This window comes from Pristiophorus japonicus, chromosome 9 (genome assembly GCF_044704955.1).
Source record: "Pristiophorus japonicus isolate sPriJap1 chromosome 9, sPriJap1.hap1, whole genome shotgun sequence".
Taxonomy (NCBI): domain Eukaryota; kingdom Metazoa; phylum Chordata; class Chondrichthyes; family Pristiophoridae; genus Pristiophorus; species Pristiophorus japonicus.
The window spans coordinates 172,906,172-172,930,889 of NC_091985.1; the positions used below are offsets into that span (position 1 = coordinate 172,906,172).

The window sequence follows — 24,718 nt, forward strand, 5'->3', positions numbered from 1 at the left end:
AAAGCAATTACTGCTGTAATACACTCCTTTCCTCTTAATCATTGGGTTAATTGTCAAACACCCTGTACTTACAGAGTATACACTGGAAACTGGAGACGGTTCAGAATTTTATGGTTTCAAATATTTCACTCTAAATGCAAGCATCAGAAATATTTTTTTGTGCCTGAATAAACTTGATGCCCAAAGGATATTGCCATTCCTTGAGTGTGCACACTATTACGGACCATTAAAGCAGTAAGGAGTTCATAAAAAAGCCTACTCTTCAAGCTAATATGGTGTACAAAATCCATTTTACTCAGTGTATTGTATTATGGCTACAGCATAAAAAAATGACTGCACCTTTATCAGAAAAGTGGCGTTCTTTTTTGGAAGATGGGTACGGGTGACCCCAACTTTGCTACAATCCGGCTAACATTTTTGAAGGGCTTTTAATGGAATTATTCCCATCTGGTACACAGTACCAGAAAAAATATGGCAACAGATCTGCTACCCTGAACAGATGGCTTTTTCTAACTCCAAGATCAATGTTTATAAAAATTTCACACTCTGGAAACACAGTGATGTTATTGGCCAAATGGTGGCCTCCCAGCACACTGCTCTGTGTGGTGTCTAAGCTGATAATTGTGGGTGATGAATCCTGGATTTTGAGAGGGTAAAGCTGCGCTAGATTTATGGATTTGTTCACGCACAAAGCGATAAACATCTGACAGCGACGTAAAAGAAACTGCCTCATGAGCCTTCTCAAAGATTTCTCACCTAACTTATTAGGAAATATATATGATGCTCCCAGAACGCACACTGATTTGTGATATTAGATAAAACAATTGAATAACATTAAAGACTAAAGATTGAAAGAAGAATCCAGTTTTTTTTTTTAAATACGTGGCATAACTAACATCTGTGAATGACAGTCTAAATTACATCGCCGGGTGCAAAGTCAGACTTTTTAATCTTATTCTCCACAATCTTAGAATATAGAAATAGGAGGCCATTTGGCCCCTTGAGCCTGCTCTGCCAGTCAATAAGATCATGGCTGATCCGGTCTTGGGCTCAGCTCCACCTCCCTGCCCGCTTCCCATAACCCTTCACTCACTTATCGCTCAAAGATCTGTCTCTTTCTACCTTAAATATATTCAATAACCCAGCCTCCATAGCTCTGTGGGACAGAGAATTCCACAGATTTACAACTGTCAGAGAAGAAGAAATTTCTCCAAATAGGCGACCCCCCATTCTAAAACTATGATCCCTAGTTCTAGATTCCCCCACGAGGGGAAACATCCTCTTTGCATCTACCTTGTCGAGCCCTCTCAGAATCTTATAAATTTCAATAAGATCACCTCTCATTCTTCTAAACTCCAATGAGTATAGGCCCAACCTGCTCAACCTTTCCTCATAATTCAACCCTTTTATCTCAGGAATCAACCCAGCGAACTTTCTTGGTTCGCTCGGTTGAACTGGAATATTAGAACTGGAATATAATGGAATATATTTTTCATAAATGTTTTAACTGAAATATTTTTTAAAAGTAGGCTTTGTTTTATCAATCTGTCTTGACTTGAATACATCAAAAAGTTTCATTAGCATGAGAAAAAAGATCTTTACAAATCCAACATGTGTTCATGTTTTAGCCCAGGTAAATGCAGTGTGGGAATCATAACTGTCCCCTTCCTAACTGATGATTTCATTTGAAAATGAACATCTGACCTAAATATTGTGCTGCCACATCTTACCAACTCCACTTTCTAGCAGTACAAGAGGTTGACTATCATTTGAGACATTTCCCATTAGTCTTTTTTTGTTAAGGAGTGTACTACAAATGCATTTATTTTCCAACTTTTCATGTTTTCTGGACTATTATGGCCATCTTGAGACTATCTGTGCCCATGGGCATGAAGCCAAACAGGCACAGACCAATAGTGGTTTCCTGTTACGACCATTATCTCCCTATCCTGATAGAAAAGCATGAAGCAGGGCTGGACATATGGGCAGGACCAGTATGTAGTGTGCTCCAGTGGCTAGAACTCCAACATTCCACCGAGAACAGGTAGAATTTGAAAGATCTGTGCCAGTATGGTGGAGTCGAAGCATCTTCAGACTCTGCTGCATATGGAGGGCGAGAGTGGCTGCTTCCCTACCTTCAATGCCAGTCCTTGATGGCACAGGACAACACACATGATTAGGAAGAGAAAACAACAAGGAAAGTTGAGATGTGTCTGCCAAGGGTTTTATGGCTTGGAAACAGTTCCAGTGTGGCACCAGATCTTGCGGTGTGTCCCCGAACTAATGGTAGCTCTAATATTAATAAGTAACATTGGGGGAGCTTTTCTTTTACTAACCCATACCCTACTGTAATGATGTTTCAAAACCTGCAGATCTTATTGTAAACCTGAGCAGAATCACTTTGGTCTGACAGGACTCTGAATTTCACATGTACATACTGTATATGAAGTACATATCTGAGACACGGTTGTGTTCAGCTACTCATTGCCTCCATGAGTCTCTCTCTCTCTTCCAGGTCTAATACAGAAGTGTATCTTGCGTCTTGAATGTTATCTATCTCACTTGATAGGCAGGATAGATTTCACATAATAATAAAAATGTGGTTCTGTTGAGATCTCCATTCTTGCTGATTATAAATTTACAATGAGGGACTGGGTGGTACAACAAAATAGAAAAGTGTTTGCTCACTAATGGGTTTGAATACAGGCCTGACTAACAGGATGCAAGTTTCTCTGTTGGACATAATGGGATGGATTTTTATGTTGTATAATAGTGTAAAGCAGGAGACAGTGAATTGGCAGCCCGTTTTATACATTTCCTGATTTTTATTTCTGTTGATTGTAATGGAAGTAATTTTAAAAAAGCAGAATCGATGTAAAAGGAGCTGCCATCCATTTAACACTATCATGCGTAGTCAAAAACTACCCCAAGGGTTCTGAGGAAAATTAGGTTTCCTCCAGTCCTGTTCAGTTTCAATTGGGGATCAGTTTGAAGCTAAAATTGTCCATATGTCAATACGAATTGTTAATCTCAGAAGCTACGAGAATGAGTGGTGTGGACATTGGAAACATCACACTAGGACAATTCGAGTGTGGACTTCAGGTTGAAGCATATTTTGGGGGCAGCTTTACTCATGTTCGAATTTGGAGAAGTTGATACTGATACAGGATATTAAACTGGAATTGATTTGCTACCACTGAACCTCTGACCTGGATGTGCACAAAAATTGTACCCCATCCCAAAATAAACATTTTCAAATGCATAGCAATGAGGATTGCTGCTGCTAGAGGGAGGCAATTTTTTTAGTGCAAAGTGAATCCTGCGAATTCGAATAAATTAGGAGCGAAAGAGAACTATTTGGTGTATGTGAACCTGAGCAAACTAGCACACGGTATGGCAGGCCATTATTTCATAACGGTTCAACTAACTCCGCAACAGTAACTTCATAACCTGCATCTCTACAGCGTATTTTTCTGCCTCCAGCTGTAACATTAACCTTTATGCAGCTGTAAGCTCAGCAGTTATATAGACAATTATCCGGCGATGTGAAACATTCCGTACAAATGCAGATAGCACTACCCAACTGCAGAACCATAAGATGCATCACAAGTTACTATCGCTGCAATAAAGATAGGTCCAGTACATAGGCAGGTAAGTTTGGTTATTTTGTTCATTGTTCATACATAGAGTTGGACTGTGACAGTGGAAGGAACAACACCGTCTTCCCGACCATCAAGTCTCTGGGGTGAATTTTAACCCCCCAAAAATGGGTAGGCTGGGTGAGACGTTAACATTTTAAAAATATCACCCCACCCAATCCGCCCATTTCCGGGTTTAACGGAGGCAGGACAGGGGTTGGGCAGCCAATCTGCTCCCAGGAGGCGGGTAGGCCATTTAAATATTTTAATGATGCTGGCAGCCTCGGATTTAAATCGGTTTTACAGGTTTAATCTTGGCTGGCCGAGTTTCCAAGGCTTCGGGAAACTCGACAGCTGAAGGGGGGGCCAGGACAGCTGAAGGGGATAAGGCAAGTGCCTTTAGAGTACTGCTTATGGGCCATGAGGTGCAGGAGTGCTTTCCCCCCCCCACCCCGGCATACCAAGCATAGCTTCTTACCTTGGATTGGATCCCCATCCCCCATACATCGACCCACCGAGTCGAGGATCGGACCCCATCCCCCCACCACACTCCCACCAGCAACTCCAAGGCTGCTTACCTGGGGCTGTGGCCTGTTCTGAAATGCTCACTGCCCATCTGCAAGTCAAGTCTATCAAATCAGGCTGATTTCCAGGCAGGGATCCTGCTGTAAAAAAAATAGGGGTTTCCTAACGAAACCTCCGCCCCCCCGGCCCATGCACCCTGCCTGTCTGTATCTCTCTCTCTTACTTTGCATAGCTTCTTAACAGTGATGGCTCCAATGCTCGTCTTTTCTTTGATCCTTTTCACACACTGAGCAAGGACATTGCTGCACAAAAGAATGTAAGGAAAGATTTTGTGCCTGAATTCAAATAAATTGATTAGAACTATCGCCTGGAAGACAGTTTTATTCACTCTGGAATCAAGCATTGAGGGTTACAGTGCGAAGTTCATATTTTATGTTGAGTATTATGGCCCCAAATTTCCCCAGCCACTTAGAGCGACATATCTCGATGTGGTGTGCCGAGCCGACTTCCTGGAGGAAAAAAAGCGGCAAAAATCCACCTTGTAATTTGGCCGCACCCTCGGCGTCCGGATTCATCGGTGTCGCGCAGCAGAGTGTGGGGGGGGGGGGGGGGGGCAGCGCTTCGGCCATACTTGCTCTCAGTGCGCGCATGTGCATTGGGCGCTTCAGTCTGCGCGCATGCCGCAGTGTAACAGGAAGCTTGGCAATCGGCCAATTAAAGGGAGAGCGTCCTCCGAATAAGTGGCTATGGAGCATATATAAAGGTGAGGTCTGAATATTGATGTGTGCATGGCTGAGGGAGTGAAAAGGATTGCTGGATAGGTGTAAGAGAGGTGTAAGTGTGATCTTTGAACATTACCTGCGTTTGAGTTCAATAGACGAATGGCGCAAGAGTGTGCAAGAACCACCAAGAATTTCCTCCATGAGGAAGTGGAGAAATTAGTAACGGTTCTTGAGGAGAAATGGCTGGAGCTGGATATCAGCAAGAGTGGTCCGTCAAAGGTCTCCCCCAAGTAAATGAGGAAAAGATGGAACCTCGATGCCGAAGAATTCTCTGCTGGGGTCAACACCTCAAGATCTGGAAGCCAGAGAAGGACATTGGTCAAGTAGTGAGTGTAAGTAATATCTTCATCTTTAAATTGAATTGCAGTGGAAAATGTGAGTATCTGTATGTGTCCCACCCATCAGAAGCACACTATGTCTGACAATTTATATTTTCATCTTTGCAGAAGAAATTGGCCCACAACAAGAGGGAGAGGACTAGAACAGGAGGAGGTGCGCCAAATTTCACCAACTGACACCCCTGGAACAGAGGGTTGCTGCCTTGCTGACTCGCACTGGCAGAAAAAGAATAAACTCTGCACAAGCTGGACCCACACGCGAGGGTGAGGGTAAGTCATTAAAATGCATAGTGGCCCTTCAAATCAACCTGCTGACTTGGCCTGCTACGCATGAGACTACTCATGCCACCCATTCTGCCCCCTCCTGTGCTGCTAACCATTTGACTGTTGTGTTGTCTTTTGCAGAGGAAGCTGACACTCCTCAAGATCCTGAGGATCCAGATATGTGCGCTCCAGACCAAGGCGGGTGGGGGGAGGAGGGGACCATGGAAATGTGTGCTCAGGAGAATGCTGACCGCGATATCGATCAGGACATATCACAGGGCATCACACAGCCAGAACCCTCCATTAATTCCTCGGCAACCTTCCATGTGTTCACACCTTCTGAGGTCGCGGGTCCGAGTGGCGGTCGGGAAATGCCTCTTGGGACACCCAGTGCCTCACCATCCCAGCCTGAGCCTCGCACTGGAGGGGTGCCACTAGGTAGACCCACTGCGAGGGGAAGGAGAAGCCGACCAGTCTTTACTGAGAGGCAGCCCTCAGCAGAAATAAATCAGGTTTTTTCACTGGGTGAGGAGACCAATGCCCTCACAAGATCATTTGTGGCGGCCGTCAGTGGGGTGCGTGATGAGGTCGCCACACTATCGGGTGAAATCTCTGCACGAAGATGGGAAGTCAGGGCGGGCATTTCAGAGGGTGTGCAGATGATGGCAGATGCCATGAGGGAGCTGGCTTCTGCAATAAGGGCACAAAGGCCAGAGACTCAAATTTCACTCCCACTTCACTCCACGCACCAGCCACCGGTCAGACCCAAGCCGAGCCCCCAACATCCCCCCACCACCGAGCCGAAAAGGAAGTGCACTTTCCCCGAGATGTGGGTAAGGGATAGGTGCAGACTTTCTTTCCTGCTGTGGCTGTTTGTATCATTGAAGTGCACTGTAAAATTCACAATAAAAGATATTTTGCATCAATTAGGGTCAACTGTAAAAAGTAAAAATCCCTCACCCCTACAGTCATGCGTGCCTGCCGCCCCTAGCCCTGGCGGGAGGGCTCGCCGGTGCATTCTGCAGTGTGCTTCTATGGCCAAAACAGGCCTAAGTGGCTGGTCACGCCCCGTTTTAGAGAAAAAAAAACTAAAAAAAACCTAACTAACTGACTTACACTGGAGCAAATGGGGAAATTTGCGATTTTTAAATGACTCCAAAAAAAAGCGGGGCAATTCCTGGGGAAATTTGAGCCCTATATTAGTAACAACTGAAATCCTAAATGTTGAGGTCAAGTTTCAAATGTGTATTGACTGGCTAAGGTTTTCAATTTGTTTCTTCTGGGAAAACAATTTGGATAACTGCAACAGCAAAAGGAAGTATGAAGCATATCTCGCTTTCAAGATAAAAAGTTGTCAAAAGCCATCTAAATTAGAGTATTTTTACCTTTTGATAAAGAGGGCAACCAAATTCATATTACATCATGCAATTTAAAAACATAAGAATGTAGAAAACAAGAGGTCATTCCCCTCATCAAACCTCTGTTTAAGGATCTGATCAGACCAGTTTATATCTTCCTACATAAAACCCACATTGCTCGCCACTCTGCTGAAGATTTTAACAATTAAAATATTTTAGCAAGTATTTGCCACCTGTGCCATAAGTTGAAAATTCAGGCAAGAAAACGTTTCCTCAATTGAAGTCACAAGGTAAAATGTAATTCATCATTAAAGACTGGATCCTCCCAGAATAGATTTAATTTCCTTTACTTCTCTTCATAGCTCAATAATGCAAACTTGGAATTTTATTTCTGATCTTTTGATTGCCTTTCTATTTTATCCACAGGTAAGATAACCATGAATGCACACTATCAGCCACATGTGTATTTGCTAACTCTAATGCATCTCCAATTCCTCCAAGTATCCAAAAGGATGTGCTACCATTTCCTACAGCAAAAACCTCTGGAAAAATATTTTCAATTTCCGTACTTTCCTTTCCGGTTATCTTTCAATTAAATACTTCTACAATAAGGAGAAGAGGAAAAACACTCCAGGAGCTTGCCCATGGTGTTGGGGGTTGTCTGGGTCATAAAGAGGAGGCTTGGGAAGCAGTGTACCAGCTGATCTTTCCAATTTCCTGGGGCATGTTTTTCCACTTTCTCTTCCTATGATCATTCCTCTATTTATACCCAACAATCTTACAATTTCCCTTCTCATCCTTCTTCATTTTCTCTTTGCATGGATTATCTTTTGGTTGAGGGATACATATTGGCCAGGACACTGGGAAGAACCCCCATGCTCATCTTCAAAATAGTGTCATGGGATCTTTTATATCCACATGAGAGGGTAGACAGCGCCTTGGTTTAACATCTGAGCCAAAAGACAGCACCTTTGACATTGCAGCAATCCCTCTTACACTGGGTTATGCTATCGTTTGTTGGGCAGTTAAATGATAAAGGTTTGGAATAATCTACCAGGCATAGTGTTGGGAGACAAAAATATTAGGAGCTAAATTATTGGAGGAATGAGTGTCAATGAGCCCAAGAGCCCTTGGCATAAACGGTACTTATAATACTACACATTTTTAACCATAGGCTAATCTCTTCACTGGTAGCTACTCACACCAAAAGCATGCAACTTATGCAATATCACTAACATATTGACTACAGTGAAGTTTAAAAATGAAAAAAATAAAGCAGTCCGTTATGTATGCAGGGAATTGGCAAATAGAGAAAATCTCGCTAAATTGGAAACAAGGCAACATGAGGAAGTGAAATCCCATGGCAATGTTGGAAAGCCCCATGATGTTTACAAATCATTTGATAAAGCTCCTGATAAAAGTTTGCTACTTAGGTTTAAAGCAATGTACACAGAATCATAGAAACATAGAAAATAGGTGCAGGAGTAGGCCATTCGGCCCTTCGAGCCTGCACCGCCATTCAATGAGTTCATGGCTGAACATGCAACTTCAGTACCCCATTCCTGCTTTCTCGCCATATCCCTTGATCCCCCTAGTAGTAAGGACTTCATCTAACTCCTTTTTGAATATATTTAGTGAATTGGCCTCAACAACTTTCTGTGGTAGAGAATTCCACAGGTTCACCACTCTCTGGGTGAAGAAGTTTCTCCTCATCTCGGTCCTAAATGGCTTACCCCTTATCCTTAGACTGTGACTGGGTGTTATGTAATGAGAAAGGATTAATTAGCAATCTCGTTGTGCGAGGCCCCTTGGGGAAGAGTGACCATAATATGGTGGAATTCTGCATTAGGATGGAGAATGAAACAGTTAATTCAGAGACCATGGTCCAGAACTTAAAGAAGGCTAACTTTGAAGGTATGAGGCGTGAATTGGCTGAGATGGATTGGCGAATGATACTTAAGGGGTTGACTGTGGATGGGCAATGGCAGACATTTAGAGACCGCATGGATGAACTACAACAATTGTACATTCCTGTCTGGCATAGAAATAAAAAAGGGAAGGTGGCTCAACCGTGGCTATCAAGGGAAATCAGGGATAGTATTAAAGCCAAGGAAGTGGCATACAAATTGGCCAGAAATAGCAGCGAACCTGGGGACTGGGAGAAATTTAGAACTCAGCAGAGGAGGACAAAGGGTTTGATTAGGGCAGGGAAAATGGAGTATGAGAAGAAGCTTGCAGGGAACATTAAGACGGATTGCAAAAGTTTCTATAGATATGTAAAGAGAAAAAGGTTAGTAAAGACAAATGTAGGTCCCCTGCAGTCAGAATCAGGGGAAGTCATAACGGGGAACAAAGAAATGGCGGACCAATTGAACAAGTACTTTGGTTCGGTATTCACGAAGGAGGACACGAACAACCTTCCGGTTATAAAAGGGGTCGGGGGGTCTAGTAAGGAGGAGGAACTGAGGGAAATCCTTATTAGCCGGGAAATTGTGTTGGGGAAATTGATGGGATTGAAGGCCGATAAATCCCCAGGGCCTGATGGACTGCATCCCAGAGTACTTAAGGAGGTGGCCTTGGAAATAGTGGATGCGTTGACAGTCATTTTCCAACATTCCATTGACTCTGGATCAGTTCCTATGGAGTGGAGGGTAGCCAATGTAACCCCACTTTTTAAAAAAGGAGGGAGAGAGAAAACAGGGAATTATAGACCGGTCAGCCTGACATCGGTAGTGGGTAAAATGATGGAATCAATTATTAAGGATGTCATAGCAGTGCATTTGGAAAGAGGTGACATGATGAGTCCAAGTCAGCATGGATTTGTGAAAGGGAAATCATGCTCGACAAATCTTCTGGAATTTTTTGAGGATGTTTCCAGTAGAGTGGACAAGGGAGAACCAGTTGATGTGGTATATTTGGACTTTCAGAAGGCGTTCGACAAGGTCCCACACAAGAGATTGATGTGCAAAGTTAGAGCACATGGGATTGGGGGTAGTGTACTGACATGGATTGAGAACTGGTTGTCAGACAGGAAGCAAAGAGTAGGAGTAAATGGGTACTTTTCAGAATGGCAGGCAGTGACTAGTGGGGTACCGCAAGGTTCTGTGCTGGGGCCCCAGCTGTTTACACTGTACATTAATGATTTAGATGAGGGGATTAAATGTAGTATCTCCAAATTTGCGGATGACACTAAGTTGGGTGGCAGTGTGAGCTGCGAGGAGGATGCTGTGAGGCTGCAGAGCGACTTGGATAGGTTAGGTGAGTGGGCAAATGCATGGCAGATGAAGTATAATGTGGATAAATGTGAGGTTATCCACTTTGGTGGTAAAAACAGAGAGACAGACTATTATCTGAATGGTGACAGATTAGGAAAAGGGGAGGTGCAAAGAGACCTGGGTGTCATGGTACATCAGTCATTGAAGGTTGGCATGCAGGTGCAGCAGGCGGTTAAGAAAGCAAATGGCATGTTGGCCTTCATAGCAAGGGGATTTGAGTACAGGGGCAGGGAGGTGTTGCTACAGTTGTACAGGGCATTGGTGAGGCCACACCTGGAGTATTGTGTACAGTTTTGGTCTCCTAACCTGAGGAAGGACATTCTTGCTATTGAGGGAGTGCAGCGAAGGTTCACCAGACTGATTCCCGGGATGGCGGGACTGACCTATCAAGAAAGACTGGATCAACTGGGCTTGTATTCACTGGAGTTCAGAAGAATGAGAGGGGACCTCATAGAAACATATAAAATTCTGACGGGGTTAGACAGGTTAGATGCAGGAAGAATGTTCCCAATGTTGGGGAAGTCCAGAACCAGGGGTCACAGTCTAAGGATAAGGGGTAAGCCATTTAGGACCGAGATGCGGAGGAACTTCTTCACCCAGAGAGTGGTGAACCTGTGGAATTCTCTACCACAGAAAGTTGTTGAGGCCAATTCACTAAATATATTCAAAAAGGAGTTAGATGAGGTCCTTACTGCTAGGGGGATCAAGGGGTATGGCGAGAAAGCAGGAATGGGGTACTGAAGTTGAATGTTCAGCCATGAACTCATTGAATGGCGGTGCAGGCTAGAAGGGCCGAATGGCCTACTCCTGCACCTATTTTCTATGTTTCTATGTTTCTATGTGACCCCTGGCTCTGGACTTCCCCATGTCTAAATCATTAATGTACAGTGTAAACAGCTGAGGCCCCAGCACAGAACCTTGCGGTACCCCACTAGTCACTGCCTGCCATTCTGAAAAGTCCCCATTTACTCCTACTCTTTGCTTCCTGTCTGACAACCAGTTCTCAATCCATGTCAGCACACTACCCCCAATCCCATGTGCTTTAACTTTGCACATTAATCTCTTGTGTGGGACCTTGTCGAAAGCCTTCTGAAAGTCCAAATATACCACATCAACTGGTTCTCCCTTGTCCACTCTACTGGAAACATCCTCAAAAAATTCCAGAAGATTTGTCAAGCATGATTTCCCTTTCACAAATCCATGCTGACTTGGACTCATCATGTCACCTCTTTCCAAATGCGCTGCTATGATATCCTTAATAATTGATTCCATCATTTTACCCACTACCGATGTCAGGCTGACCGGTCTATAATTCCCTGTTTTCTCTCTCCCTCCTTTTTTTTTTTTAAAAGTGGGGTTACATTGGCTACCCTCCACTCCATAGGAACTGATCCAGAGTCAATGGAATGTTGGAAAATGACTGTCAATGCATCCGCTATTTCCAAGGCCACCTCCTTAAGTACTCTGGGATGCAGTCCATTAGGCCCTGGGGATTTATCAGCCTTCAATCCCATCAATTTCCCCAACACAATTTCCCGACTAATAAGGATTTCCCTCAGTTCCTCCTCCTTACTAGACCCTCTGACCCCTTTTATATCCGGAAGGTTGTTTGTGTCCTCCTCAGTGAATACCGAACCAAAGTACTTGTTCAATTGGTCTGCCATTTCTTTGTTCCCCGTTATGACTTCCCCTGATTCTGACTGCAGGGGACCTACGTTTGTCTTTACTAACCTTTTTCTCTTTACATATCTATAGAAACTTTTGCAATCCGTCTTAATGTTCCCTGCAAGCTTCTTCTCGTACTCCATTTTCCCTGCCCTAATCAAACCCTTTGTTCTCCTCTGCTGAGTTCTAAATTTCTCCCAGTCCCTGGGTTCACTGCTATTTCTGGCCAATTTGTATGCCACTTCCTTGGCTTTAATACTATCCCTGATTTCCCTTGATAGCCACGGTTGAGCCACCTTCCCTTTTTTATTTTTACGCCAGACAGGAATGTACAATTGTTGTAGTTCATCCATGCGGTCTCTAAATGTCTGCCATTGCCCATCCACAGTCAACCCCTTAAGTATCATTCGCCAATCTATCCTAGCCAATTCACGCCTCATAACTTCAAAGTTACCCTTCTTTAAGTTCTGGACCATGGTCTCTGAATTAACTGTTTCATAGAAATTTACAGCATGGGAGGAGGCCATTTCGGCCCATTGTATCCAATGTAATACATAATAATTACATCTTGTGCAGATGGATAAAGAATTGGCTTAAAGACAGGAAGCAGCAGGTACTAGTTGTGGAGTGGTATGAGTGGAGCACCCGAAGGATTGGGGCTGGGGCCCCTAATCTTTCTAATCTACATAAATGACCTGGATTCAGAAACAATGCAAGTTGGTCAAATGTGCAGATGACATTAAATTAGTTTTTTTTTGGGAGGGGGGGGGGCGGGAATCCAACAACAAAAACAACCAATATTTATAGTGTGAAATAGATATGCTTCTTAGAGGCAGAAGCAAAAAATGGATGAAGTAGTTATTCGGAGGTGTGACCAAAAACTTAGTCAAAAAATGGAGTTTAACGAGTTTCTTAAAAGGAGGATATGGAGGGATTTAGGGAGTGAATTTCAGAATGTGAAGCTTAGGTGGTTGAAGGCATAACCACCCATGGTGGGGAAAAGGAAGGGGGATGCACAAGAGTCGAGAATCAGAGGAAGAGAATTTGGGGTAGGGGGAAAGGAAGGGTTATGGGGGTAGTGGAGCTACAGGGATAGGGAAGGGATCGAAACACAAGGATGAGGAATTTAAATTTGAGGACCGAGAGCCAATGTAGTTCGAGGGGGCAAGAATGATGGATAAACTGGACTTGGTGCAGGCCAAGATATGGACAGCAGAGTTTTGGATAAGGTGAAGTCTGCAGAGGATGAAGGAGGCCATGCAGGAGGGCACTGCAACAATTGAGTCTGGAGGTGACAAAAGCACGGATGAGAGTTTCTGCAGCAGATTGGCTGAGGTAGGGACAGAACAGAGTGAGGTTATGGAGGTGGGAAGTAAAAGGTGTTTGTGATGGAGAAGATATGGAGTCCGAAGCTCGACTTAAGACGAATAGGTACAGATTTGGGAGGCAAGATGCTCAAGGATTTGAGAGGAAAGGGAGTTTGGACATAAGGCAGTAAAAGCAGACGTGGAACTATACAAATACCAATGAAAAACTTGCAAGTTGACAGAACTACAGCAGATGGAAGTCAATGTGCACTGGAAGAAAAAATAGGGCTGGGGGAGTGGGGGAACGAAGAGGCTGAAAAAGATCCGAAAACTGAATTATTGCCGAGCAACAGTCAACAAAGTAAACAGAATTCTGAGCTGTATTGCCAAATCAGGACAGTACAGTCTGAAATGGTCATGCTGAGGGTGTGCAGAGCTCTAGCCAAGTCATAGCTTGAATACTGCCTTCCGTTCTGTCACCGAGGCACAAGGGAAACATCCAAGCCCATGAAGCAGTGCAGAGAAAGGCCCAGACAAAGTTGGACTATAGCCTTGGAACATCATGAATGATAGGAGACCTTAAGAAGTATTAAATATACCAAGTGGAATCTGAGGTTAATCCAAAGCACTATTGTGGCTGCAGGAAAAGCGGTCATACACACAAACTGGAAAAAGGTAAATTAAAGACTGTATCAGTGAACAATAGTCATGCCTGGAATGGATTTCCTCAGAGAGTGGTTGAGGCAAATAGTATAGATACATTTAAGGGAAGCTAGATAAGTACATGAGGGAGAAAGGAACAGAAAGATATGTTGATAGGATGAGATGAGATGAAGTAAATTGAGAAGGAGCAGGCTCTTGTGGTGCATAAACCAGCATAGACCGGCTGAGCAGAATGGCCGGTTTCTGTGCTGTAAAATTGCATATAATTCTATCATTCAAATGGTAGTTAGATGATGTAGATTTCTATGGCAGGATGAGCTAGGTGGATCAAATGACCTCCTCATTTGTACTTATCTTTGTCAACTTATTAATATGCCACTTCCCTTCAGCACACACTCACAAATTGGTACGGAATGTGAACAGAACACAGTATATATGCATTCACATCATTACACTAAAATGCTTTTAAGTATTTAAGACATTGGGCTCAATTTTCCCCAATGCCATTTTTTGGCATATTTCAAGAGGCCCTACTCCAAAAAAATAACTTGCAAGTTTCCCCGTTCTAATTTTTTTTAATTGGTGCCGTGCAGCCTGTCTTTTATCTTCGGGGGGTGGAGCCTAATGTCTGTGCCAAAAAAAGGATGCCTCCCTTTCTGCGCATGCGCTAAAAAAAAATGACGTTTTTTACGTGACTGCTGTGGGCGCGCATGCCCAGTACACCTCCTGGTCTGCATTCGGCCATTTTTAAAGAGCCAGTTGTGTGAGAGAACTGTGTGAGAACTTTAATTCTCATTGGAAAAAAATCAGAGCTGCAATATGCAATGCGGCTCAAGGACTAAGAATTTCTCACAAGAGGAAGTAGAAGCACTGGTTACTGTAATTAAGACCAGATGGCAGGAACTGGACACCAGCAGAGGTCACATACAAGTTTCACCAAAAGAAATGAAGGAACACTGGAACCAACTTGAACAAGATTATTGTGCAATGGTGACCACTTAGAGGTCTGGAGGCCAGTGCAAAAAGAAGTGGTAAGACCTTGGTTAAGTAGTTAGTGTAAGTAATATTTTCATTGATTCACTGGAATTGCAATTGTAAATGTGACCATCTATATGACACATCCTTGAGCAGAAAGACACCCTCTCTAAAAAAAAAAAAAATTACATTTTCATCTTTGCAGAGGAAGGTGGCACACAACAAGAGAGAGAACTTGAACAGGAGGAGGCCCGGCAAATCTGCAGCCACTGACACCCTTGGAAGACAGGATCACTGCTCTGATGGATCCTGCCTGGAGAAAAGCAACCACCATTGCAAAAGCTGGGCCCACTCTCGAGGGAGAGGATAAGTCCTGCAAATCCCACATTCTGGCTTTGCTAAAAGTACTGCACGGGCTAGCCATGCTTCGGTTCATGGGGATGTCTCCTTCAGCTACGCCGGTTGATGCAATGTGCTATCATTCATCGCAGTCCTTTAAATCAGCCTGCTGCCTGCGCTGTGAGCCTACTCATGCCATGCACCCCCTCCTCTGCTGCTGACCATTTCTCTCGTTATATTTTGCAGAACTTGAGGCCAACCCTGACGGGGCTGAAGCCAATGCAGAAGAAGATTCAGACGTGAACGAGCCTGAAGAGGAAAACATCTTCCAATCTCACCTTCCAGACCAAAAGCATGGGGGTGAGGGGAAGTGGGAGGATGAAGCCCCCACTGTTGTACTCACTCTGGAGGAGGTGCTGGTGCCACCCAATTAGGTGCCAGACCCTTTCCTGAGTGGTGCGAGTGTTGGAACATTCCATAGTTTCACACAGTCCAAGGCTGCGGGTTCCAGTGGGATGCAGCAAACCACACCCAGGGCCCCACCATCCGAGGCTGCCGGTCTCAGTGGGATGCATCGAGCCACACCCAGGGTGAGGAGGGGAAGGAGAGCTCAACAGCGCTCTCCTGAGGTGCAGGATCTAACAGATGTGGTTCAGATGATGGCAATGAGCGTGGAGAGCATCGACCTTACACGATCACTCCTGGACACCAGTGGGTGATGAGGTATCGGGACTGTCGGGAGAAATAACAACACTCTCACGAGAAATGGGAACACTGTCCGGGCACATTAGGGAGGGAATGTCGCAGTTAGCTGATACACTGTCGGGGCACACATGGGAGGGAATGTCAGAGGTAGCTGCTGCAATAAGGGAACATGCCCAGACCACGCGGCCATTGACAGAATCAACTGCCACTCCCACTCCAATCCCCAGACCAGCCTCTGAAGAGGCTCAAGCTGGGCCTTTCACATTGCCGCCCGCCCACACTCCCCATCAAGATGCTCGAAAGAATAGGCTTGGTACCAACCCGAGAAACGCTGCGCCACCACCTGCGGGCAGGGTTGGACTCAACAAGACCAAGCGCAACGGACGGTCTTGGAATACAGTGGAGGAGAGATGGGTGCAGCCTTTGTTTGCTGCTGTTGTTTTATTATTATTGTTGTAACTGTTCTCAATTTAAAAAGGTTTTTGCAAGTGATGTAAATTTACAAGTTTAAAAGTTTGTAAGTGATCTTAAATGAAAACTAAAGTTTGATAACTTAACTTTAGTAAAAATATTATTATAAGTACAAACAAGTGTTAAACTTTTGAATAAAATATATTTTAAATTATAACTGAATCATTTCCATCATTTGTTCCATTATTAACACAACACAACATTACGGAACAGGTTCAAACAGTAAACATGGTCCATGTGGAATAGTTGCCGCTGAGACTTCAGGCAGCAAAGCGTTCATGGATGAGCTGCTGGCACAAGGCTCGAGCAATCGTTAGAGACACGACAGCCCGCCCTCGTCAGGTAGTTGCATGGCTTCCTCGTCCTCCTCCTCATCATCTGCATCTTCATCATCAGCCACTCTCACCTCAGGTGGGTCTTCGACTACCAGCTGCTGCTGCCTCATGATGGCTAAGTTGTGCAGCATACAGCAGACAACAGCGAACTGACTGACAATCTCAGGGGAGTATTGCAAGTAGCCTCCAGAATTATCCAGGCATCGGAAACACTGCTTCAAGATGCCAATGGTCCTCTCTTATTATGCTGCGCGTCGCAATGTGCGACATGTTGTATTCCCGGTCAGCTTCTGTCCGGGTCACGCGTAGGGATAGCTCTGCCTTTCTGGCTGCTGCTGAAATACGGCAGATATAGCACTCTCGAGTAGGATGAACGCATCATAGATGCTCCCAGGGTATCTTGCTTCAACTGACATGATGCGATGTATGTCGTCACACACGAGCTGTACATTAATGGAGTGGAAGCTTTTTCTGTTCCTGTATATCTCGGAATCCTCCAAAGGTGCTCGCAAAGCGATGTGGGTACAATCAATGCAGCCCTGTACCTTTGGGAAGCCAGCAATCCTGGAGAAGCCCACAGCCCTTTCACGCATTGCCTGAGGTGTCATGGGGAATTTTATGTCGTCATTCCTCCGGGAATAGAGTTCAGCAGTCAGCTGCCGAATGCAGATATGTGTTGCATGTTGAGAAATGGCGCACACATCCCCAGTTGCGGCTTGGAATGATCCAGATGTATACAATGAAAGTGCAGCTGTAACCTTTACTTCAACTGACAAAACAGTCCTCTTGATGCATCTAGGGTGCAGGTCTGCTTTTATTAATTCATAGATCTCGGTTACAACTTCTTTGCGGAAACGCAGCCTTCTGACACAGTCTGCATCACTCAGGTGCAGGTATGAACGCCTGTCTTGATACACCCAATGTGAGTAAGGCCTCCCTGCTCATCATCCTACGCGCTCTGAGATTCCTCACGTAATGCTGCCTAATCAATCTTCTCCTCCGCAGCACAATCATGCAGAAGCCTTGTACGAGGTATGGCATTGTCAATATTGCCCCCATAATTTTATTGTAGCTTTGCAAGAAGCTCAAAACAGCAGGAGAAAACACAGCACTCGCACCTTCTTTCCTCCCTCTCTCCCAAGGTCGCCGTCCTAGTATGGACCACACCCTGGTCTGCACATGCGCAATAGGCTTGCTTAGAACGGAAAGCTAGGTAGGCATTCAATGAAGAAGCAAAGTCTAAGGCAATTCTTTAATTTTTTTCAAAACACCACCCCTCCACCGAACGCCTCTCCATCGGGCTCGAGGGTTGGCCGTCAGAATTGCTCCCTCGCCTGGACACAGGGGCTCGGTGTCCACCACCCCCCCTTCCCCCGGGCTTCTTTTGAAGCTGAGCCCCGAGCCTGGGCGAGGGAGCGATTCTGACGGCCGATGGTCCAAAGCTCCAGCCCGGTGAGGAGACGTTCGGTGTTGGCATGGTACTTTGAAAAAAATCTAAAAGTAAAGAATTGCATTATACTGCCATTTTCTCCCTTTTGACTTTGAAAAAATTTAAGCTTCATGATGCACATTCTTTGCCTTCTTGACTCTCTCCAAAACTTGGTCTGAAAACAATGGCGTCTTTCTGCGCCGATTTTTTAATGTGCGCTGGTTTTTCTCAAGTGCCCAGAAGGGTTTTTGGGAGTGGTCACATAAGCCTTCCGAGAAAAAATGTAAGTTGGCCAAACTTGCTTAAATGTGAAAAACTGGCGCAGGCATCAGGTTACGGAAAAAATACTAATCTAAAAAAAATCGTAATTAATTGAGTTACGTTGGCGCAGAAACTTTGGGGAAACTTGGAGATTTTAATTTACGCCAAACGGCGCAGATAACTGAGGAAAATTGAGCCTCGAGAGAATTCCATTTACCTTTAGAGATATTGGGATATGGAGCATCAGCCAGGTGCAGGAATCAGTAACACACCAATATATATACCATTACAAAGAAAACAACAAACGCCCTTTTGAACAGACCAAACATTTGTCACATGGCACTTACGACAAATTTGTTTTGAGATTGAATTTTACTGTAGATAATATAATTCAGGATTGAAATGTCCCTTTAAAAACTTAACATGAAACAACAACTTACATTTATTTAGTGCCTTTAACATAGCACTGAGCTACATAAGGATATATTAGGGCAGATTGGTCAAAGAAGTAGGTCTTGGGGAGCATCTTAAAGGAGGAAAAAGAGGTAGCGATGCGGAGAGGTTTAGGGGGGGAATTCCAGAACTTAAGGACTTGGCAGCGGAAGGCAGGGCCACTAGTGGTGGAAAGATTAGAATCTTGGATGCTCAAGAGGCAGGAATTGGAGGAGTGCAGATATTTCAGAGGGGTGTAGGAGATTACAGAGATAGGGAGAGGCGAGGGGATGAAGGGATTTGAAAACAAGGATGAGAATATTGAAATCGAGGCGTTGCTTACCAGGAACCGATATAGATCAGTGAGCACAGGGGTGATGGGTGAACAGGACTTGGAGCGACTTAGAACATGGGCAGCAGAGTTTTGGATGACCTCAAGTTTACGGAGGGTAGAACGAGAGAGGCCAGCCAGGAGTGCTGTCGAAGAGCCAGGTCTAGCGGTAACAAAGGCATGGATGAGGGTTTCAGCAGCAGATGGGCCAAGGCAGGGGCAGAGACGGGCAATGTTACAGAGGTGGAAATAGACGGTCTTAGTGATGGCGCGGATATGTGGTCGGAGGCTCATCGTGAGGTCAAATATGACACTCAATGTTACAAACTGTCTGTTTCAACCTCTGTTGCCAAAGAGTGGGATGGAGTCTCAACAAATCTGAAGTTGTAACAAAGATATCTCAATATACAAATAAGTCACTCAATGCAAAAAAAAACGCAAAGCAGTATTGGCACTAAAATTTCAGTGAAGTGCAACGATGGGGATTGAGATATATTGACTTGAACTGTTCTCACAGCCAGAGCCTGGAGAAATCATTTTGAGCTGTATGATACCAAAGTGAAGAACTGCTGGTTACAGGCTTGTCACTGGTAGGGGTAGTGGTGTAGCAATTGGTATATTGTTTTCCTATTGCATAGATGTATCACTATGCTAACTAACCGTACTGCAAAACTGGCAAAATAGTTATCACAATAGGCCTGAGAGCAGAAATAAATGTACTGTTTAAGCCCATATTCCAAAAATGAGCAGTGGGTAGAAATCGATCCTACAAATCTATATTTCTTTTAATTCTGATAGCTTTTATAGTTACTGCGCTATGGATATAATTGGCACATCTGTTTTGTTTATTCATGACATTAATGTGGCTTTTCAAACATTGCTGATGAAATTTGCAAAATATAGCCATTTGGACATAAGTCACAGCTGATGTTTCATTTGGTTCAGTGCCCTTTTCCAGCCTTTTACATACATTTATTAAGTGGCAAAAATGAGTAACATAGATATGCAACTTGTGTTACATTTTAAGAAACTGCTGAAATTTAAAGTACTACTTATCTGGTAAAATAAATGACCTAAAAGCTGCAGCATAGTTTTCAGTGCTCCCCCTCCCCCGTAAAATTAGTAACAAATCCAAGACTATTCTTCAGCACAGAAGTTTACAAGAGGCATCAAGATATGATAGAGAATTCAAACAGGCTGCATTCAGACAGGCTGTGAAAATTCACAGACCCCCAAGTCAAAGCTGCTACATGCAACTCAGCATGTTGTATTAAGTCATCAATCAACTTGACATTTTAGGACCTTGGGTAGCGAGCCAATTAAAGGTTAACAGACTATCAAATGAGCCAATAAGGTCAAAGAAGGCGAGTTATTTTCTGTAAATTGAACGATGTATAAGTACAGCCATTTTGGCCATGTGGTCTCAGAAGGTCAAAGGCCTGGCTTAAAGCCAAGAGCTTGTTGCTGCTGCCAGAATAAAGTTACATTAAAACTACAATCGGAGTTCGTATTTCATTGGAAATTAAGAGATCTAACAAGATATATGCATACTACAGGCCCAAGTTTCAACTGGATTTGCTCCTATTTTTTTGGAGCAACTAGTTTTTTTTTTGGAGTATCCTAGAAATTGCAATTTTCCACATTTAGTTTGCTCCAGTTTCAGTGAGTTAGTTTAGTTTTGTTTTAGTTCAGTTTTTTTTTCAAAAGTGATTGTGCCCAGCCACTTAGGCCTGTTTTGCAAGTTTGAACTGCGAAAAGTTACTCCAAACTAATTTAGAATGGATTAAGTGTCCACTTTTGTAAGTTCTGAAAAACCTTACCTAGAGTTAAGTTCAGTGCAGGCACAGCCAGAGATAGGAGGGTGGGAAGCATTAAATACAAAGGACTAAAGCATTAAACACATCACTTAAAATGGCCTAAAACCTCTTGCGATGATATTTTGCCTTATATCTGCTGAGTGAGGACAGTTGTTTCTCTTTTTATAAATAAGCAAGTGTAGGCTCCCGGCTGAGGCAGACATATCAACATCTAATTGTGGCTAAGTTGATCCTTCGGAAAACATCATACCCCATTAGTCCAACCTATTACTTGAATAACTCACCTCGGACTAGATTATCTCTCATTTGTAAGAACTAACTGTTTGGCATTAACGTGCCTCTGTTAGGGACTGACTGTTAGAGTAACATGGTGTAATCCACCCACTACTGTCTCCCACAACCCCAACAGCACTCTTCCCCTCCCAATCCCCCCACCCCCAAACCCTTTGCTCCGTGTGTCCCTCCTCATTCCTACACCCCCAACACCACTCTTCTCCCCCCGCCCCTCCACCCCCAACCCAACCTCTCGCAGCCAGCAACAGGACTGATCTGTGCGTCTCAGATACTGTAGGGCAATAAGTCTCTGGCTTCCTCAGCCCATGGATACGCATCCCACTGCAGCAGGAAAGATCTCCGAGCCACGACATCACCAAAACAGATTGTATGGTCATTATCACATTGCTTTACACAAATCGGCTGCTACATTTCCAACATTACAACAGTGGCTACTCTTCAAAAGTACTTAATTGGATGTAAAGCACTTTAGGACATCCTCAGGTCGAGAAAGGCGCTATATAAATGCAAGTTCTTTTTTTAGACTTAAAAGTCCACAGGAATGGTTCTCTGTCGAGCACACCTATTGAAAGTATTAACTCTTCAGGGGCACCCAGTCCTAACTTCCAAAAAACAAGCTTACCTACCCAAAAGGAAAACAGCACGACAATTACAGAAAATATGAATTTAACTAGAACAGAAATAAAATGGTGAGCAAGTCAACAAAGAATCTAATGGAAGATGGGCAGAATTATGATAGTCTTGATCAACCTCTGGTAAAGATGATGATGTTGCAAGGCTAAATTTTTTTTTTTTTTTTAATTATTCGTGTCCAATCGTTCCAATCAGCAGAGGTGACAGAAATCCAAATGGCTATCCTTTGTATTGTATGGATCGATCACCTACTCTATACAAATAAAGTCTGTTCTGTACACTCGGTGGGGGGCGGGAAAGAGAGTGGTGGTGGTGGTGGTGGTGGTGGTGGGGGGGGAAGGGAGGAAAAGAGAGAGAGAGAGAGAGAGAGAGAGAGCTGCTGGCTGGCCTTCACATCGGGGGGGGAGGGGGACCAAACTCGGCATCTTAATTTGCATACAAACAGCAACACAGGCAGGAAACTGCTGCAAGTTTCGGCGCTACTGCGCATGTGCGAATACTGGACCCGAGCCACTGCGTATACGTGACACTGTCGGCACTGATTTCGGTGCAGGACTGTAGCTCCGTCCCCCACTGTTTAATCTGCGCCGTGCTCTTCAGAATGGGACCATTTTTTTCCAGCGCCGTTTCCAGCGCACAAAAATGGCGCATAAAGGGTAAGTACGCCAAAAAAACATGTTGGCCAAAATTGGGCCCTACATCCCTATAATGCGAGATGTTCCCAATTGTTCTGATGTACCATGGTGTATGCAGACACTCACGTTACACAAGACACTCAATAACCATCACCCTTGGAGTTGGAATATCCAGTCTCCTTAACTTTAAAATTTAGTTATGTCTAATCTCCCATGACTCATGCTGTACCTCGTGATCAAAATAGGTTCAAAATGATGATTTAATTATTTGTTTGAACAGCAATTTTGTAACATGAAGCACCAGGGCACATTGATTATCCCAACCCCCTACTAGTAAATGGTTCTAATTGTACATTTCCAGTTAGGCAAATTAGCTCCTACTGTGCACCTGATGGTGAGAATTCATACACAGAAAATATGGGATAAAAATGGCATAAATTATCAAAATGGCTGCAATTGAAAGTGCAATCACAGCAGGGATGGCAGCTAAAGTTTGGAATAGGCTGTAAACAGCTACACCACTTTAAAAGCTCTGCTTCGACAGTTAAGCCGCATTACTCTATAAACGCTACATACACACACATACAAACACAAACACACATACATATTATTGACACATACACAAATGTGCAAACACACAAACAAACATACAAAAGCAAAATACTGCGGATGCTGGAATCTGGAATAAAAACAGAAAATGCTGGAAATCTCAGCAGGTCAGGCAGTATTTGTGGAGAGGAAGCAGAGTTAACGTTTCAGGTCGATGACCCATCATCAGAACTGGAGAGTGTTGGGAAAGAACAGATTCTTAACAAGCACTGAAAGGGGGAGGGGAAGGAAGAACAAAAGGGAAGGTCTGTGATAGGGTGGAAGACAGGAGAGATTAGAGAGACAAAAGGGATGATGGCCCAAATTCAATTCGTAATATCAGGAGTTAGTAAAACACTAGTCAAGATAGGGTGTGAATGGTGGAATGATGACCAACTGCCATTAGAGACAAGGAGAAAAAAAACAAACAGGCTCAAGGGTGTGTGTGTGGGGAGGGGGGGGGGGGAAAGGGAGCCAAAAATTGGCAGCGGTTACACTCTGAAATTTTTGAAGTTGAGTCCAGAAGGCTGTAAAGTACCTAAACGAAAGATGAGGTACTGTTCCTCAAGCTTGCGTTGAGCTTCGTTGGAACAGTGTGAGAAGTGCATCCGGGAGGGCGCTGAGCGCCTTGAGTCTCATTGCCGAGTGCATGCAGAAAACAAGTGCAGGCAGTGGAAGGAATGTGCGGTAAACTTGTTCCACCCTCCCTTATCCTCAACGACTGTCTGTCCCACCTGTGGCTCTTGCATTGGACTGTTCAGCCACCTAAGACTCATTCTAAGAGTAGAAGCAAGTCTTCTTTGATTCCGAGGGACTGTCTATAATGATGGTAGGAGACCGAGGACAGAGAGGTCAGAGTAGGAATGGAGTGGAGAATTAAAGTGACAGGTGACTGGTGACTTGCGGATTGAACAGAGGTGCTCCGCAAAACGGTCACCCAATCTATGTTTGGTCTCCCCAGTGTAGAGGAGACCACATCGTGAGCAGCGAATACAATATACTAAATTGAAAGTAGTTCAAGTAAATCACTGTTTCACCTGGAAGGAGTGTTTGGGACCCTGGATAGTGGGAAGGGAGGAGGTAAAAGGGCAGGTGTTGTATCTCCTGCGCTTGCACGGGAAGGTGCCATGGGAAGGGGAGGGGGTGCTGGGGGTGACTGTGGAATGGACCAGGGTGTCGTGGAGGGAGCAGTCCCTTTGGAATGATGAGAGGGAAGGGGAGGGGAAGATGTGATTGGTGGTGGGATCACGCTGGAGGTGGCGGAAATGGCAAAGGATAATCCTTGAATGTGGAGGCTGGTGGGTTGAAAGGTGAGGACAAGGGGAACCCTGTTATGGTTCTGAGAGGGAGGGGAAGGAGTGAGAGCAGAGGTGTGGGAAATAGAATGGACACGGTCGAGGGCCATGTTAACCACGACGGAGGGGAATCCTCTGTTGAGGAAAAAGGAAGACATGTCAGAGGCACTAGTGTGAAAGGTGTCGTCGTCAGAGCAGATGCGATGGAGACGGAGAAGTTGGGAGAATGGAATGGAGACCTTACAGGATGTAGGGTGGGAGGAAGTGTAGTCCAGGTAGCTGAGTCAGTGGGCTTATAGTGGACACATATACATATTATTTATATACACACACACACACACACACACAAATATATAAGATGGG

General features: G+C 44.3%; 1 protein-coding gene across 7 annotated transcripts in view; it reads right to left on the reverse strand.

The window, feature by feature from the left end:
• LOC139273333 (KH domain-containing RNA-binding protein QKI) overlaps nucleotides 1-24,718 on the reverse strand; it is a 635,187-nt gene that overhangs the window by 220,259 nt on the left and 390,210 nt on the right. The window lies entirely within an intron of this gene.